This window comes from Tympanuchus pallidicinctus, unplaced genomic scaffold, assembly GCF_026119805.1.
Source record: "Tympanuchus pallidicinctus isolate F22 unplaced genomic scaffold, pur_lepc_1.0 scaffold26, whole genome shotgun sequence".
Lineage (NCBI taxonomy): Eukaryota > Metazoa > Chordata > Aves > Galliformes > Phasianidae > Tympanuchus > Tympanuchus pallidicinctus.
The window spans coordinates 5,764,813-5,785,407 of NW_026294743.1; the positions used below are offsets into that span (position 1 = coordinate 5,764,813).

General features: G+C 37.4%; 1 long non-coding RNA gene across 1 annotated transcript; it reads left to right on the forward strand.

The window, feature by feature from the left end:
• The first annotated feature begins 5,004 nt into the window (after positions 1 to 5,004).
• On the forward strand, positions 5,005 to 15,550 carry LOC128084294 (uncharacterized). Its single transcript, XR_008208443.1, has 3 exons — positions 5,005 to 5,176; positions 5,676 to 5,759; positions 14,520 to 15,550. It is a non-coding gene; the product is annotated as an uncharacterized LOC128084294 (long non-coding RNA).
• Positions 15,551 to 20,595: the final 5,045 nt, after the last annotated feature.

A 20,595-nucleotide genomic window follows, 5' to 3' on the forward strand; every position in this document is an offset into this window, starting at 1 on the left:
TCCTCTGTTGTTTGTTAATGCGGAGTATTTTATATTACTTGATGATAGTAATTATTCTGTATCTCCATCAGATTATATGCAATCAAATAATCCACAGTTTACTCACTTTTGTCTGGAGTAAACAGATTTTATGACTGTGACGTTTAAAAAAAAAAAATCTATCTTAGAACTGGTGATCACATGTTGGTGTAAAATTATAGGAAAATTCACACTAAAATGATCATGATAAGGCTTGTCACATGAACACTTAAGCACGGGACTTAGTTCAGGAAAATAAGCTTTTTTAATAATTAAGATAGATTACTCAAATTCTCAACATACTAAATCAATATAGGCAAGTACATAAAGCCTGGATTTCTGTTACATGTGCTTTGCGAAACTGCATATCACACTTCATATACAGTAAAACAAGACAAAATGCCCATCAACTCTGAAGCGTCCTTCATAATGAAAATGAAAATTTACTGTAGCGCAGAGAAGGGGAAAAAAAAAAATTTAAACTCTTATCTTCTGTTACTGGACAAATAAGTCTTTCAGGAGTATGTGGTCTTTGTCATAATTCAACTTAAGCCACACAAGTCAAACTGGATCAGAGAAATACTTAGAAATAAAAAAATGGAGATATTTTTCTCTCCCTCATTCAAGACACTTTGATTTTTACTTAATCCCACCTGTGACTGAATGTATGTTGCATCTGGAGATATTAGAGATTATGGAAATAGTATTTGGGATAGGTTTCTCTGTACACATGTCCTGCTCTTATGCTCCACCAATGGCAACTGTTGGATAAAGGGTTAGACTTTTGTCCTGCTTTATTATTTGTAATTGAAAAACAAGGTTGGAGGACTTCACGTTGTAGTGATAACATTAAAAAAAAATGAGGCGATTCGCAAATACACCTTTTGTCATTTAAGTCCCTTGTGAATGTCTCTGCTATACGTAGAGTGTACAGCTCTCTGAACTCTGCATTCTGTGTCACGCTTTAACTTCATACTTCAGGACAATCACCTGTAATTGCTTATTCTAACCGTTCTGATATAAGTAAGATAAGTAAATGAACAAATACTGGCAGTATATATGGAAGATTTTAAATAATTAAATCGGTACAGCTTTCTCATTTCTAACATGTTGAAAAAACACTGTAGATTTTTTGATGTATGCCTATGATCAGTGCTGAGTACTTTCAAATGTCTTACTCGACTATTATGGAAGTGAGCATATTGAACGTGACTTAACAAGTGCCACCATGCCACAATATTCAGCCTACACAGAACTGAGTTACAAGCAAACATCACCATGAGGCTTATGTGTTCTACAAATCCTACATGGTCATGACACATATGTCAGACTTGAACTTCTACTGCAGTGCCAACTTTCTTGAGATATGCAGCTCTTCTTCTGATTTCTCTGTCTGCGGAGTCTTGCTTTAGTGTACTTTTTTGAAGGATTTCCACAAGGTATTGTATTTTAGTTTTTGCTATAACTTTTCTAAAAGGTATAAGGTATATCTGGCGCGAAGCAGAGGGGCGTTATCATCTCCGTCTCCATGCTGGCCACACTTATGTGATGCAGCCCAGGATATGGTCGGCTTTCTGGGCTGAGAGAGCACATCGCTAGCTTACGTCCAGCTTGCCATCCATCATTTGTTTGGGGCAAAAAAAAAAAAACATGCAGCAGGAAAACTGAATGATAGCCTTCATTAAATCAGCTTAATTAGCTGAAAGTCTCTCTGGTAGTCAAATAGGAAATGCATGTAACACAAGGAAGGAAGTTGAGGTGGAGATAGAGTTCAACATGCTAAACAGTTTTGTGCACTCTCTCATCCTGGTGGGGGAATATATATACCAAATAACACATTATCACAAACTTCAAACAGACAATGTTTGTAGGGGAAGGCTTGTGATCTGACTCACTTGAGACTTCTCCTGGAATGGAAGACCGAGTTACCATCACAATTCTGTAGAAGACAGACTGCTTTTCTGGAATGATAGTAAGTGATGAATAATGTTTGTTATTTATCCAAAACTTTTATGCGAGTATAATAGATATAAAAATATATTTACATTTTTCCAGCCTATAAGAACTGAGTTACAAGCAAGCATCACCTTGAGGCTCATGTTTTCTAGAAATCCTTGATATATACAAAGATATATAATGTATGTGTAGTGTGTGTGAAGTAGCTTCAATTGTGTAATCAAGAGCTTTTCTTGACACTATTGACTATTTATACCTAACTGTTTGTAGCAGTTCTGCATCTGTTCTCTTTATGCTCATTTAAAATGCTTTAGGGCAAATGTAAGTGGCCTCCTAGTTACGCTGTGGTGACCAGAATGATTTGGAGTGATGTGTGGAAAACAGAATGATGAGTGATGCTGGTGGGTGCTTCATCCGTGGGTGAAGATTACCAATACGTTAGGGCAAATTTGAAGATATTCAGAAGGCTAGAGATGCAGTAGGGTATCCAGATCGGTTTATGGGCATTAATGTGAAAGCTCTATCTTGCAGATGAAACTTGGAAACAAGGTGTTCTTGTCCTTATTTTTTTCTTCTTCCTCCTCTTTGGGAACCAATGCCATGAAATGGAAAGGTGCAGTCAGGATTTTGAGCTTGTACATATATTTATTTTGTATTTCCTTTCTTTTTCATGACACGTATTCACCATCTATCTGGGAATATACCTCTGTGTAGCTGCTAACTGCAGCATCTAACACACAGGAGCAACACTGTAGCTGTGGTTCAGGTCTCCAGATAAAACACAGAAGCTTTTAGAGCTTAAGCTTCAAAACAGACTCGGATTGAGCTCTGTAAGAGCTTTTATTCTCTGCATCAGGCACAGAGGAAGGGTGATAGGCAGTACAAGCTTGATGAGGTCTTTCTGATCTCGATTTAAAAACTCGCTATTTATTGTGGCCAAATGGGAGGAAATGCAACCTATATTTATATGTATGTTAGTAGTTTTATTACCCAAAACTAATATGGTGAGATGACTTGCCACAAATAGGAACAATTGAATTTGAAAATATCCCTTAAACTGAACCTTTAACTCCAGTCTATTTTATAATAAATAAAGGATTGACAAAATTCCCTTTTTTAAAAGAATATATATAGGTCGGCCCACAGGTATTTTAATCTATTTGCCTGCGATTAATTAATGGCAAATCTGAAAGCAATATTTTGCTGCTCTGATGTAAGTAGAATTTTGTGTTTATGTACCTTTTTAACTTTTTATGTTGTTTAAAACGAAAACTTCGCACTGTAAATTTTCTTTTGTCTTTTCATTTTAAAAAGTATTTGTCAAACTTACTCAAAAGTCTGAATTCTGCAGCTTTCATTGTGCAACTGAAGCATTGGAAAAATGTGAATGTTGTTTTTATTGAGAAACAAGGGATGGAAAGCTAAGGTATGATTGAGTACCTATTATTTTAGCTGCATTAATGACCTTTAAAAATAACAAAACATCTTAGATTTATTCTCTGTGCTGTACACGATCAAAAAAATTTCTCATTAAGCTGTGACAGCGCTTTGTATTGCTTGTACATAAATCCTCCATGGTTATTGTACTAAAAGAAAAGGCAAATGACAGTTGGTGTCAACACTAAACAGCTTAGGGCAAACTATTTTCTCGGTATGTATGTAATTTAATTGAAATGCAATATTTCATGAATATTAGAAAGTGAGGCTTTATTAAAAATGGCAAGGAAAGTGAAAGCATGACTGTTTAGAGTAGCAAGCAGCACAAATTTATTCATTCGATACATCACTGAATTATTTAAAACTCCGCATAAGCGCAAGGTCACGGAATAATTTTGGCAAGTGCGCACTTTTGCAAGAAGCATTTCCATAATTCCACTGCATCTATAAAGTTAATCACGGCTTTGGCATGCATGTGTGCTTCATGCACTAGGCTGAGCCAGAAAAAGGTAATTATTACGGTGCGATTAGCATAGGTAATTTTTCTCCAGAATAAAACCATGTTCTGTTTGTTCTATTTATCATCTTTTCCAGAGTTCAGATCCCTAGAAAAGAGCAAGAAAAAATGGGAAGAACGGTAGAGTGGCACTAGAAGGAGGAATCATTACTGGTCTTCAATATCGAACTGTAGGTGAAGAGATTAGTACAGTCTTTTCTGCTGACTCTTTCATAAAACTCTTCTACCTGAGCTCAGGTAAGGGTCTTTTGAGTGAACTATTGATTTCACGGCTCTGAGAAAGATTTCCACATTTGCTTTGAAGTGGAAATAAGACTGGAGCCCCTGTAGGCAACTTGGATCTCAGACAGACTCCTGGAAAATGATTTCCTTTGGGAGCAGTAACCTTCTGCCTCCTCAGCAACAGGGGTAATCTTTGGTCAGAGGTTTCTTGTGTTTTTTTTGTTTTTTTTTTTGTGTTTTTTTTTTGTTGTTGTGGTGTTGTTTTAAAGATTATGTCAGGCTCTTTTAGAGGAAGCGAAAATATGAGCCATATGAACATTACCTCTGCAGGTACTGATAATGACGAAATTGTACTTGTGAAGTTACAAAATACTTAAGTAATTATTGGAAGACCAAAATGTCCTTGGCATCACCGTTATTAAGTGCCACAGCCACAATCTTCACCTGAAGAACATCTCACTAAAATGCGTTGAACAGCCTGTTCTGCTTTAGAAGGGACTGAAAACATGATTTCAGTGTTTCAAATAGAATGTGTTTTTTATACTGGTCGGTATTTAAGTACGTCAAGGGTGTGAACGCTGCTATATTTGCTTTCATGAAAAAAACAGCTGTAGATGAATGAAATCAAGCAATGGATTTTATGTACTCATGCCCAGACAGTTGTTTCTCAGTCTGCATAGGTTTGTTGTACTTTGAAACAAAGAACTACTAAACTTAAATTCCTTTCCAAACATGCTGAAGCTGCTGGTATTTCTGAGGTAAAATAAAGACAGAAGAGGGCTAAAGGGTGATCTCGCTTCCTAAAACGTGATTTTTCACAAGATTACACTGTGAAAATGCTTCCTGCGGCCTTGTTTTATGAACAAAGAGCCGCTTGTTCCATTGGTGGGTGAAATTAGAAAAGGCAGAAGACAAGATGGTGACAGCTATCAGTTCTTATTGCGTTATATCCTTTTTAAAAGCTCTGCACTACCGATTGCAAGCCACACCACTCAGAAGAAAACGACTTCAGCTCTAAGGGTCAATGTGAGTATGCAAGTATTTCTTCCTCCCATCCCCCCCTCCCCCTTATTGCACTATATATTTAATTAGAAATGTAGCAGTCATTCTACTTGATTCTTTTTTTTTTTTTTTTCTCCCAAATCATTTTTACCTCAGAGGCCCTGATCCACAGTCCTTTCGCATACTGCTGGTTTAAAGCACAGAGTATTCTTTCCCTTGACAAGTCAGCAACAGTGCTTTGGTCAGCAGATTGCTGCTTGCCAGTAGAGATATTTCTTTCTGTAGAGATATACAGCTTTGTTGGCACTCCTAGTCTGTTTGCAGCTCCCCATTATACTCTGCATTGTGTTACCACTAGCCTGTGATTTCAGCTGGCATATGTGCCTTTTGCACTTCACTGTATAGATTTTTTTTGTCACTATAACATATTAAGATATATGTTATATATTTTTTAATATCTTCACATTCGTAAATAGGTGGTGGATTGTTCTGTGAATTCGTTTACAGTTTGCATCCCTTACAGGAGCCGGATCCTCACAAAAGTCAAATGACTAGATGTTTAATGCTGGGGATGCGCTGGTGCCTGCAGTAGTGGGAGATGAAAAACGTAAGTGGAGTTAATTTTTATTTCAGTTTGCATGCAGTTGACCAGTCCAGCTACAGCTAATGTGAACAAAGGCGCCAGCATATCTGTATTTTAAGTGAGAGTGTTGAAAAGATGTCATGCAAGGCTGCCATTATGTAAGCTTAATATGTAGTTGATCTATTAACTCAGATTGATGTGAAGATGTTGTTAAGGTGGCCACTTCTAATAGCTGTTGTGTTACGCATCATAGTAAGACGAGCCACAAAGGATTAAGTTTTACTTAAGAACTAACACATGTTATACAAGCAGCTGTCTCATACCTAAGAAAGCTGAACTTTGTCAAAAGACCTCAGTTGTCATCTTCCCTTCTTTGCACTGGTCAAAGAAGTGAATCAGAGAATAGAAGCGAAAAGACATTTCTTTTGAGTCCGTGTATTTCTTTATGTTTATAATAATTGATTAGAGATAATATCCTGTATTGTCACATAAACTACAATCTTGTGCCGTTAAAGGTCTTCAAAGGTTCTGTAGAGAAAACGCGAAGTCATGGCCTGAACCGGTGATTGAGCACCTGGTGGGAAGTCAAGGCCAACCCAGGGCAGCTCAGGTACGTGCAATGTACCTGTACGACTACAACAGGTGGAGCCAGGATTCACCCCTTCCCAGATGTCATTTGAAGGGTTTGCATTGGAGGAGAGGGTACCTTGCTAGAGATCACTGCTTGTTGAACACCTTCTGAAGTTAAGTAGTTTCTCTTATTTTGTTGTTGTGTTTGTGTCTGTTGCATTTGGGCTTGTTCTCATTTGCTGAAGTCTAGGATTGTGCCGTTCTGCTATTATGGCTGTACTTTCCATCACACTATAGCATTATAAGCTACAGGTTCTTACGTCTCTTTCACTTCATGTACAGTCCTTTGTTAACAAATGTGAAAGACTTCCAAGCTAAACGTATTTATTATAGCTCAAGTAAAACTTCTCTGCAGAATCTGAGGTTTAAATGTAGTTGAACTGCTGGCTAGACTTGTTCGTTAGGCTTCTTTTTAAGAAATGACTTTATTTGGAAAGGTAAATGGCTGCAAATAGCTGGAAGTTAGTTCAGGGCACTATAAATCTATGCGAGCTAATGCATTGTAGATTGGTCAGCAAGATGTTTTTGTATATTGTCTATATCAATAATGCTGCTAGCCTATCTGGCTAAATACATTGTCTGATGCACTTTTTGTAGGAGTTCAGGAAAAAGGCCTGTTGGCAGTATAAGACGGAAAAATATGATTCCTTTGTGTTTTGTTGTTGACAGTGGTGTTTTGTTTTTGTTTTTGTTTTTTTTTTAAAGAGGCCTGATGTAGGAATTGTGAAAAATATCAAACAAAATAGATGTCTTGTTGAAAAGACAATTCATGGAACAAACAATCTGTCCCATTTCGTTGTGATTTATTATCTACATTTCTCCTCTATTTCCTACTTATTGAAGTGAAGTTTTACCTACAGATTAAAGTCTAAAAACTGTATCAGTGCTATACCTGCAGATGAGAAGCTCTGGAGATGTACTTGAGTTTTCTGTAGTAACAGGTTTTCAGATAGCTTAGGCTCTCCTAGCTTTGCTCATTTTCTAATTCTGGCCCATAATCCACACCTCCAGCTAAGCTGGCCCATGGCTTTGTGCAGACGGTCATGGATATGCGCTAATTCTATAACAGATGAGAGAAAATGAGTTTTTTTTTTTTCTGTCAGGCTACTTCACCAATCCCATTCACATAATCTTCATGTCAGTGCAATGCAAAGAATTCACTCTAAAGAGGCAGCGACTAAGGTTGCCACAGGCCTGAGAACTACCCTGAAAGTTCACACCGAACTGTGGTTTTGAAGCAATATAGAGGAGGCAACAAGGCATGTTTCCTAGCTGTCATTGCTGACCCTGGGCGTCTGCTGGACTACAGACTTTGTTTCCTTCTCAAAAGCCAGGCTGAGGGATACAGTTGCAGAGTCAACTTGTACAAACTATCCCACTTTGCCATTCGGAGCGCTTCCAAACCCAGTTGCTGCGAAACGCTCTCATTTTCCAGCATTTACACCAGTCTGTCCACAGGCCTAGAGGAAATCTGTGATAGGAACAGGAATATATTGCAAGTTTTTCAGGTGAGTGGTCTGTTACTGGTTGAGAAATTCTGCTACGATGATGGATCAAAGGCAATATAGCCAGCTTTACACCATTGCTCAAGCCCGTAACTGTCCTCTGAAAATCCCTGGCTGCCTGCCTAATTCCTCTCAGAGCAATCGGAATACTCTAAATTGCTTCTTTTAAGAAACATGCTGATTCTCACCGGTCTCAGATTCAGAGTTTAATCTCTCGATGAGTATTGTTGTACTTATAGGTCCCCAGGTAGTTGACCTGTTTCTTCTGTCTCCTAGGCTTATTCTTTACTTCAAATGACTTTCTTCCTATAATGTCCAATCCAATGCACTTGTTTTTCCCCTGTATGTACATATATGTTTCTCTTCTATTATTTGCTACTATGTGCTGTAGCTGATATTTTTTTATATGCATTACTACCCATGAAAGTTTTTGACATCTCATTTGAATGAAATACAAGCAAGAATCAGATATGATTTCTGACCGACTTTGCCTTTACTTGTTACAAAGCAATAATACACATGTGTATGTCTTAGTTCATCTGCGGTCTTTATTTTTGTGAGTGATTATGTTGGGAAAGTTTCCATTATCCAGCACTGAATCTCCTACAACTGTACGTTTAAATCTTCACAGCCCCCTCCACTTGCATACAGCTGGTCTCTAACTAGACAGAAATATATCTACATTGAATATACATGAGCACACGTAAGCGTACGTAAGTATAAACACTGCTTGAAGAAAGGTAAATTTTATAACAAAGTACAAATGTGTTTTCTTTAAGATGATGCCATGCGATATCATAAGTAGATCTGAAAGGTCTGCTGGCAGCCTACTGTTCGTCTGTATTAGGTTTGTCTCCATTAAATCAAAATGCAGAAGGCTGCATCTGTGTCTGAATGTCAGTTTCCTATTCAGTGGGATGGAGACACTCAGTCTGTATGAGTAAACATGTCTATCAAAAATGGAATTATTAAACTAACAATAGCAACAAAAAAGAAACGCTGTAAACATGTCTCCTCGTAATTGAATTTAGTGTGAAATCATCAAGGTAATAATGGATCTGATTGCATCAGTGACTTCCTGCCCTATGTTGTTTAGATATTCTGTATCTTGTTGAATAACATTTAAAATAGCATTGTTGATAGTAGTCCTCAAATGAACTTAGATCTCTTAAAACTATTATAAAATACAGTGTTTACCAATTGTCACAGGATAATTCTCTGTTTTTAATTCTCTCAGGTACGCTAAACTAATCTAGAGCATTTTAGAATAAGATTGAATGCCAGCAGTAAGGTAAGTGTGATACACAAGAATTTTAGGGAAGAAATGGCTGAGAAAGTTATCATAAAAAGAGAAAGAAAGGATAGGATTCTGACTGCAAAACTACAACTTAAGTATTCTGAGTTTCCACTTAGCCTCCTAATTGCAACTGGTTGCTTTGGACATAGGATTTGTACAGTAGAATAGTGAAGAAAGGATTATTTCCCTGATGGCAACAGCTGGTAATTGTGCCTAGATGAGGATGTGCTGCAGTTTCTGCTACACTAACGACATAAAACAACTATATTACAACCACTGTTTCTGCTTTTTTTTAATTGCCATATATGATGCTAGGCATAATTAACAGCATTTTCAATCTAGTTTGCCTAACTTATTAAAACTTCTTCCCTTTCAATTGTGGCTTTTTTTAATCGCTTTTCCTTTTTAACTGAATTCTCTTCCCTTAGCGTCTTTATGTCTGCCTTTCTCGATTCACTCGGAGCATATGCTTTCATTCTTTTTTGCAGCCACTTTCTTTGCTTGAGACTGACTTGTATGTATACAAAACAACTTTGAGTTGATTGCAAGTGTGTCTCTATGCGTGCATTTACTTTATCATTTATGAAACTTTATTTATGCAAATCAAGTATTTAGGTGCTGTGGACCAAGTTCACACAAAGGACAGCAGTAATGAAGTACTCAGAATTAAATAACTTAAAGTACATAAGCATTTTCTAAAACATATAGTTCTGGTGTCCACATTGCTCTATCCACTACATAGGAAACTTGAGTGGAGTTCACAGAAATCAAACAGCCTTTGTAGATAGTTAAGAGGAGAAGACTACAAAGGCATCTCAAAAGACAGTATTCATTCTTGAAAATGCAGAGATGGTTATGATGCTTCAGAATTCATCACTGTATTAGGTGGGAATTTTTTTGGCCTAGCAAAAGGAATATTTATTCATTCGGTTGGTTGGTCGGTTTTCTCTATGGAATAACAATAATTAAGATCTGTGTGCCTCTAGGATTGATCATTCCCTTGAGACTCGTTTGAGTACTGTTTGAAATTCTGGCTTTCCAGAGAAGGCTGGGATGAGAGGTTAAATAAGCTCTCTGCATGTTTAATAGTTTGTACTTTACTTAAGATAATTTACTTTTTACTATGAAGTCTTAAAAGTGATGTGGATATCAAGCTGTTTAGCAATATCGGCAATATAAATCTGTAATGACCATACACTGTAATGTGTATCATCAGTGACAGGAATGTGGCATCAGAAAGACTTTCTTGTCTGAAAGACAGACAACTGATGAACTTGAGTTATACATGCTGATACCGTAGTAGGTTGAGTGACGGTTGAGCTCACAGACATGAGGGAGCCTGTCTTTATTCATTTTCTTCAATGTAACTTTCAGATTAGCGTTGTGGTGAATTTTGTTTTTTGGGTTCTATTGTTTCTTTGTTTGTTAGCTTCTATTGTGTTTGTTTCGTTTCATGCTTCAATTGTTTGTTTGCATTCCCCTAAGTCTGAAGTCAAAGGCAAGTCTCTATTGGCCTACCTGGTAAATAATGATGGAAGCCAGACTTGTTATGAACTGCATTATCCTCCATTAACCAAACTACATCTTAACCATTTCTGGCAGAAATCTCATGATGGTTATGAGGTTACTACGTCGTTGATGTAAAAACTCACTTTTAATGCATTTCCTTTAGTTAAGCAAATATGAATGTTGCTACAACACTCTAATTTCTGGTTACTTAGAAATTGTCTGAAGTGAAATGTATATATATTTTTTCCTGTTCTGTAACAGTTTCTTAAGGATCTAGAGTTGGATTTAAAACACGAGAGGTAAAATAGCACGTACTGTTATCAATTATTAAAATGAATGATTTTATAAATGGAACCCAGGAATAATGTTCTTTAGTGCTTTTTGCACTTGCTTTAGAGGAATGAATCTCAGAAATCCTATAATTGACCAGTACGGATCTGTTAATGCAGTGCACAATCGGAGGCCTTCGGAATAAACAATACCGGACTTTTTTCTTTGTTTGTTTGTTTTCTTCTTAGAAAGTACATGCTATAACATAGCTATGGGTTGTTAGACTAGTCTTGAAATGGTGCACATACTCACTGTGGTTTTTGTTTGGTACTCTCTTTCTTAAGTGTTGTCTCGACTCTTTTGATGAAGATCCTGTTAGTCTGTGTCTTAAAATAAGTGGTTATAATTAGTAATGTATATGTAAAACACAGGAAATTAGAAATGAAGAAAAATACTACATGCTAGTTGAGCTGGTATCCTCTTTCCTGTCCAAGCACACAAAATAAATTGAAAAGAGAGCATGGCTCGTAAGATAGAGTATTTGTAGGGACCAGAAGGAATACAAAAAATGAGGTCACTCTCAAGACTCTTGCGCAATCCAGACGTCTAGTTCTTACTAGCCACCCTAAAAAGGAGAGGCTTGGCCTATCTTAGCAAGATTTCTCTGTACTATTTGTGCCCGTAATATTACCTTTCTTTAAGCTGCATACACAGCCAGGTGATAGAGAAGCCACTTGTAGACGTAGGTCCTAAGTGTCTCTATTAGAGCTATTTAGTCCAAATCTCATAACTGTGTTTTGTTATGTACACAGGACCTTGTAATGTAGTCATGCCTTCATCTAACTCATTTGGCTTATTTTCATTCCTAATTCGAACATTTTTATTTTCAGAGGTTGCTTTTACTTCTTAATGGCCCTTGTATAATTTTCTTAATCTTTTAGCAAAGAATAGAGAAGTCCAAGTTATTTGCTTGATATGAGTGAGTTGAACAATACCAATGTTTTGAAGGGACGAGTAGTGCCTTTATTTCTTTCATGGAGAAAAATGATAAATTATACTTTTCATACGGTCTTAAATGTTTTGCATGTTCTAATTTTGGCTAACAATTACAAAATTAAGTTTTAATTTTATAATTATGCTAAGAGTATGCTTGTCGATGAAACTGGACCCTAAGCATAATCGAATGGTTTCTGTTCCTGTTAAGAATTACTTGTGTAATATACTTAGAATTATAATCAGTGTTCTAAAAGGTATAACTAAAGTAAAATACTCTTCGCTGGATACTGTCAGTTTGTTTCGGGGATCCTCCCACCTCATAATTATCTACTATCGCAGGATGTAATATTTGGTATGTATTGGTTAGGGGACGTAGTATGAACTAAAGAAAATTCAAGGGTGAACATTGTGTTTTTAATCATTTTTCATGTTGGATTTGCACCCGCCAACTGAGGACACCCTTTTTCAAACCTGGATTCTCTTTCTGCCAGGCTCAATAGGTTCATCACATTTGTTATAAAACATTTCCAGTAAACCTGCTGAGGCTACTATTAACAGTACAAGATCGTTTGTTTACTTCAGTGCAGAGAATTCAGAATGAATCACATTAATTAATGCAATGGCGCTTTTGAACCGTACTGTAGTGATAGCGTAATTCTCTCATTATAATTTTGTGACTCTTCCAAGGTGGAATAAACAGATGTTACAGTTGGAAGAATCGATCCTCTTCCGAGTTGCTTTTCGAGATGAGGGAATAAGGAAATAAAAGGGAAAAAGAGACGGTTTAGAAATTTACTATAGAACTCCAAGTAGACTGTAGTCTTCTCCTCATGTAACTGTTTTACTTTAGTTGTCCTTCAAATGAGTAGTTTGCTACCACGTAAAAATATGGTAAGCTGCTTTTCAGAGTAAGGTATTTTGTCTAAGTTAATAGAAAAATAGCAGCCGCTGAAAGTAGTGGCTTTCTACCTTATTTTCTTATAGTGATGAGTCATAAAAGTCTACAGTCTACAATATCTGTGTATTTATGAACTTAAGGAAGCTCTAATATGAGAACTGATCATCAGTTAGATTGTTCTGTGGCACTGCAAAATCTTTGTCAACATACTGTTATTGACAAGACAACAAAAACTGTTGATGAACTCTTATAGTTTCGTCTTCAGGAGGAGCCTTGTTGAAAAATATCTTGTTTACAGAAAGTAATGGGATATGAATGAACTTCAAGTCTACTTTCTGACGGAGCCTTGGGAGTCTGATGTGATGTATTTGTGAGATAAATATTCCTGAATAGTTGTCACTGTCATAAATGCTTAAAAGTCAGATAACGGAAAAGCTCTTAGCGTTTCACTTGCTTCTGTGCTTATCTTCTCACTGGAACAGGACTGTCTCCTCTGTGTCTCCTCCATGTCTCCTCAGTGTCTGCCTGCTTCAGGATTCTTGTCAATGTTGTCTAGGGTACATTACTTTTCCAGTCACATCAGAAAATGCAACCTAACTTCAATTTCTCCTTTCCCACTAAAGCAATTATTACTATATCCGGAAAATTATATCAAAGAAATTACTAAGGTGACTAAGTCAAGCACTCAAAAAAACATTAAAATTAAAGTTATCCATGCAATCTCCATTTAGCTCCTTTGGGCATGCACATGATAATGGTCTTCAATTACATCACCACAGATTATCTTACATGGGATCCCTGACTGCTTCAATCAGGGACACTACTTCCTTAATTAGGAATATTCAGTCTTTAGTTCTCTTGTCTTTGTTCGGAGTACGGACATGCCTTATTGACTTGAAGCTGTTCAGATCACGCTATTTGAGCAGAAATTATTGGTTTTTCTATGCCATTTTTTAAATGGAACTCACCAACATAGTGTCAGGCTGTACTTTATATTCACAGAATCCTCAATAGGTTAAGGGATTTTATTATCTTAATTTTACAGATGGATAATGACCACGCAGAGAAATTAGACTTAAATGTACTCACTAGCTTTGGGTGCCCAGGGTTGTGTGTTTGTAACCTCTTGTTTCTTCAGTGTGTTTAAATCTATACGTGTTCAGGCAATGAGCTCTACTAAATGCTCTGTTACTTCTAAATACTCAAATGAGAAAACTAAGACTTACAAACTAGCTAAACAAAGCCTTTAAAAAGTTGTCAAAAAGAAAGAAATAAAACATTTCCACAGGACATTTAAGGAAAAAGTTACCATCTACTGCAGATTTGAAGTACAGACAAAGAGGATGTATTAACAATTTACCCAAATGAAGAAAACAACATTAAATAATGACAGTACCATTAAACACAGTAAACACTTCAATAGTGGTTAGGAACAAGTAAATTTAAGTTAAATTGTAGACATCTCAAATTTTCTGTTCGTTTAATTTTGAAACTTTGATTTTCTGTCAAGATGGGAATATGCTTGTAATTACGGTTGGAATAGAAGGGCTTCTTTTATTTATATTTATTGATTGCACTAATATTAAATGACTGTATATTTAAGCGTTTTTGGCATGTTTTCAAACAAGAACAGAAATCCATCCTACTGTTTCTCATAGTCACTACTCATTTCACCAAAGGTACTGGAGTCATTTGCTTGCCAGCACAGCCTTCAGGCCTTTGAGCTATCAAAGTGGGAATGCAGTACCAGCGGTTTCATCCTCCAGATACATAGATTCTAAGGCAGCTGTGAATTATGTGTGTTGTTGGAAGGATATGCCCATCTTTGCTGCCATATGCTGCCTATGGAGGACATAGAAGTCTCACTGGAGGATCTGGAGAGATTATCGGAAGGTTAAAGGTACCGTGTACTGGCTTTGCCATTGTCTTGTTCATTTCTCTGAGTATCAGCTTCGTTCCACTGCAGCCTACCTTACTTACTTAGCAGATCCCTGCTCACGTCATTTATTATTCTTGATTTATTTTTTGACCGAAGCTCCTCTGAAGAGTACATGGGACAGAGGGATATAATTTTCAAGCATTAATAAAAACAGTAGGTCAACTCGCTGCTTGGATCAAATATGATGGAAAGAATTTGTTACATACGCAGGGTGAATTATTACATTTAGTAATAGCAAAGCTATTGTATTATAAATCTATTGTATTATGTGTCTAGGTTACATTGCCTACATATGATAGTCTGTAGAAATATTGTGTGATTACAAACAAAAAAATGAGAAATGTCAAGACAAACGAATATATGGTATTCTTAATCTTATTTAAACATGGCTTGGTTCAAATTACTTTCTAAGATACGCTTGAGAAAAATGCCTTGTCCAAGAATGGCTGGAATTGATGCTTTGAAATATCAGTTGTCTCGAAGTTGTGCAGGGTTAAACGTAATATTCTTCATTGTATGCTACTGTAGCAGAAAAAGGAAAGGAGAATTATTTCCTCAAGACTATTGAAAACAATAGAGAAACAATTTTGTACATGCTTTCATCTACAGAGTCTTATCCTGATTTAGCTCAAAATACTCCGGTACAATGCAAATGTTGTGGGGTGATTTTGTTGTTGCTGTTATACAATAAACAGGAAAAATGATCTCTACAGAAAACAGTTGCTCAAGCACTAAGTTAAGTTGAGAAAAATGAATTGTGCTCTTACAAAGCTTAAGAGTAAGTAGTCAGAAATGCAAAAAAGCCAGCAAAACTAAGAGACTGAAGCAAAACTGGAACAGAAATGTTGGAGTTTGTATGTATGAGGGCTTATGCATGCGGAGTACATGAAAGAAGAGAAATTTGACAGTTGGAATGGTTAATTAACAAATATCAAAACAAGACTTAGAAAGACAAGTTGAGATTTGGATTGCTCGAGATTTGTGCACATGATGGCTATTCTCATTTCCCTATGGCCTGTCCCATCCACATTCAGAAGTAATGCACCTAATGTAGTTAAAGCAGGAGGATTGAACCCAAGTACATCAACTCAGTGTGAGTTGTTGCAAGCTGCGGTGAGGGGTGGTAGAGGGAATGTGTTTTTGTGTAGAGCCTAAGTGTAATAGCTGAAACTGAATGTGTTCTTGAATATATTTGCTGCTGTGCTTGGTTGTCTCCAGTTAAGAAAAGAATTATTTACACCCTCACTTAAGATCCAATGTACAATTAAAAAAATGCGATTTAATAAAGCAACAATAAAGTTCACACCAGTGTCTTCCAATTTCACACAATGAAAAATAAAAATTATGAATACACACAAACACTCAACACATCACGTCAAGATTATGAAAATAAATAATAAAGATGCAACAATGTGTCTGGTTTCTTGTTAATTATCAAACAGAAAACAAAAAAGGCCTATCAGGAAATAACAACCAGGTAAGTAAAGGAAAAAGGTAAGTTCCCAACTGGTAAGTAAAACGTAACGTAACGTAACGTAACGTAACGTAACGTAGCGTAGCGTAGCGTAGCGTAGCGTAGCGTAGCGTAGCGTAGCGTAGCGTAGCGTAGCGTAAGCGTAAGCGTAAGCGTAGCGTAAGCGTAGCGTAGCGTAACGTAACGTAGCGTAGCGTAACGTAACGTAACGTAGCGTAACGTAACGTAACGTAACGTAACGTAACGTAAGCGTAAGCGTAACGTAACGTAACGTAACGTAACGTAACGTAACGTAACGTAACGTAACGTAACGTAACGTAACGTAACGTAACGTAACGTAACGTAACGTAACGTAACGTAACGTAACGTAACGTAACGTAACGTAACGTAACGTAACGTAACGTAACGTAACGTAACGTAACGTAACGTAACGTAACGTAACGTAACGTAACGTAACGTAACGTAACGTAACGTAACGTAACGTAACGTAACGTAACGTAACGTAACGTAACGTAACGTAACGTAACGTAACGTAACGTAACGTAACGTAACGTAACGTAACGTAACGTAACGTAACGTAACGTAACGTAACGTAACGTAACGTAACGTAACGTAACGTAACGTAACGTAACGTAACGTAACGTAACGTAACGTAACGTAACGTAACGTAACGTAACGTAACGTAACGTAACGTAACGTAACGTAACGTAACGTAACGTAACGTAACGTAACGTAACGTAACGTAACGTAACGTAACGTAACGTAACGTAACGTAACGTAACGTAACGTAACGTAACGTAACGTAACGTAACGTAACGTAACGTAACGTAACGTAACGTAACGTAACGTAACGTAACGTAACGTAACGTAACGTAACGTAACGTAACGTAACGTAACGTAACGTAACGTAACGTAACGTAACGTAACGTAACGTAACGTAACGTAACGTAACGTAACGTAACGTAACGTAACGTAACGTAACGTAACGTAACGTAACGTAACGTAACGTAACGTAACGTAACGTAACGTAACGTAACGTAACGTAACGTAACGTAACGTAACGTAACGTAACGTAACGTAACGTAACGTAACGTAACGTAACGTAACGTAACGTAACGTAACGTAACGTAACGTAACGTAACGTAACGTAACGTAACGTAACGTAACGTAACGTAACGTAACGTAACGTAACGTAACGTAACGTAACGTAACGTAACGTAACGTAACGTAACGTAACGTAACGTAACGTAACGTAACGTAACGTAACGTAACGTAACGTAACGTAACGTAACGTAACGTAACGTAACGTAACGTAACGTAACGTAACGTAACGTAACGTAACGTAACGTAACGTAACGTAACGTAACGTAACGTAACGTAACGTAACGTAACGTAACGTAACGTAACGTAACGTAACGTAACGTAACGTAACGTAACGTAACGTAACGTAACGTAACGTAACGTAACGTAACGTAACGTAACGTAACGTAACGTAACGTAACGTAACGTAACGTAACGTAACGTAACGTAACGTAACGTAACGTAACGTAACGTAACGTAACGTAACGTAACGTAACGTAACGTAACGTAACGTAACGTAACGTAACGTAACGTAACGTAACGTAACGTAACGTAACGTAACGTAACGTAACGTAACGTAACGTAACGTAACGTAACGTAACGTAACGTAACGTAACGTAACGTAACGTAACGTAACGTAACGTAACGTAACGTAACGTAACGTAACGTAACGTAACGTAACGTAACGTAACGTAACGTAACGTAACGTAACGTAACGTAACGTAACGTAACGTAACGTAACGTAACGTAACGTAACGTAACGTAACGTAACGTAACGTAACGTAACGTAACGTAACGTAACGTAACGTAACGTAACGTAACGTAACGTAACGTAACGTAACGTAACGTAACGTAACGTAACGTAACGTAACGTAACGTAACGTAACGTAACGTAACGTAACGTAACGTAACGTAACGTAACGTAACGTAACGTAACGTAACGTAACGTAACGTAACGTAACGTAACGTAACGTAACGTAACGTAACGTAACGTAACGTAACGTAACGTAACGTAACGTAACGTAACGTAACGTAACGTAACGTAACGTAACGTAACGTAACGTAACGTAACGTAACGTAACGTAACGTAACGTAACGTAACGTAACGTAACGTAACGTAACGTAACGTAACGTAACGTAACGTAACGTAACGTAACGTAACGTAACGTAACGTAACGTAACGTAACGTAACGTAACGTAACGTAACGTAACGTAACGTAACGTAACGTAACGTAACGTAACGTAACGTAACGTAACGTAACGTAACGTAACGTAACGTAACGTAACGTAACGTAACGTAACGTAACGTAACGTAACGTAACGTAACGTAACGTAACGTAACGTAACGTAACGTAACGTAACGTAACGTAACGTAACGTAACGTAACGTAACGTAACGTAACGTAACGTAACGTAACGTAACGTAACGTAACGTAACGTAACGTAACGTAACGTAACGTAACGTAACGTAACGTAACGTAACGTAACGTAACGTAACGTAACGTAACGTAACGTAACGTAACGTAACGTAACGTAACGTAACGTAACGTAACGTAACGTAACGTAACGTAACGTAACGTAACGTAACGTAACGTAACGTAACGTAACGTAACGTAACGTAACGTAACGTAACGTAACGTAACGTAACGTAACGTAACGTAACGTAACGTAACGTAACGTAACGTAACGTAACGTAACGTAACGTAACGTAACGTAACGTAACGTAACGTAACGTAACGTAACGTAACGTAACGTAACGTAACGTAACGTAACGTAACGTAACGTAACGTAACGTAACGTAACGTAACGTAACGTAACGTAACGTAACGTAACGTAACGTAACGTAACGTAACGTAACGTAACGTAACGTAACGTAACGTAACGTAACGTAACGTAACGTAACGTAACGTAACGTAACGTAACGTAACGTAACGTAACGTAACGTAACGTAACGTAACGTAACGTAACGTAACGTAACGTAACGTAACGTAACGTAACGTAACGTAACGTAACGTAACGTAACGTAACGTAACGTAACGTAACGTAACGTAACGTAACGTAACGTAACGTAACGTAACGTAACGTAACGTAACGTAACGTAACGTAACGTAACGTAACGTAACGTAACGTAACGTAACGTAACGTAACGTAACGTAACGTAACGTAACGTAACGTAACGTAACGTAACGTAACGTAACGTAACGTAACGTAACGTAACGTAACGTAACGTAACGTAACGTAACGTAACGTAACGTAACGTAACGTAACGTAACGTAACGTAACGTAACGTAACGTAACGTAACGTAACGTAACGTAACGTAACGTAACGTAACGTAACGTAACGTAACGTAACGTAACGTAACGTAACGTAACGTAACGTAACGTAACGTAACGTAACGTAACGTAACGTAACGTAACGTAACGTAACGTAACGTAACGTAACGTAACGTAACGTAACGTAACGTAACGTAACGTAACGTAACGTAACGTAACGTAACGTAACGTAACGTAACGTAACGTAACGTAACGTAACGTAACGTAACGTAACGTAACGTAACGTAACGTAACGTAACGTAACGTAACGTAACGTAACGTAACGTAACGTAACGTAACGTAACGTAACGTAACGTAACGTAACGTAACGTAACGTAACGTAACGTAACGTAACGTAACGTAACGTAACGTAACGTAACGTAACGTAACGTAACGTAACGTAACGTAACGTAACGTAACGTAACGTAACGTAACGTAACGTAACGTAACGTAACGTAACGTAACGTAACGTAACGTAACGTAACGTAACGTAACGTAACGTAACGTAACGTAACGTAACGTAACGTAACGTAACGTAACGTAACGTAACGTAACGTAACGTAACGTAACGTAACGTAACGTAACGTAACGTAACGTAACGTAACGTAACGTAACGTAACGTAACGTAACGTAACGTAACGTAACGTAACGTAACGTAACGTAACGTAACGTAACGTAACGTAACGTAACGTAACGTAACGTAACGTAACGTAACGTAACGTAACGTAACGTAACGTAACGTAACGTAACGTAACGTAACGTAACGTAACGTAACGTAACGTAACGTAACGTAACGTAACGTAACGTAACGTAACGTAACGTAACGTAACGTAACGTAACGTAACGTAACGTAACGTAACGTAACGTAACGTAACGTAACGTAACGTAACGTAACGTAACGTAACGTAACGTAACGTAACGTAACGTAACGTAACGTATCGTAACGTAAC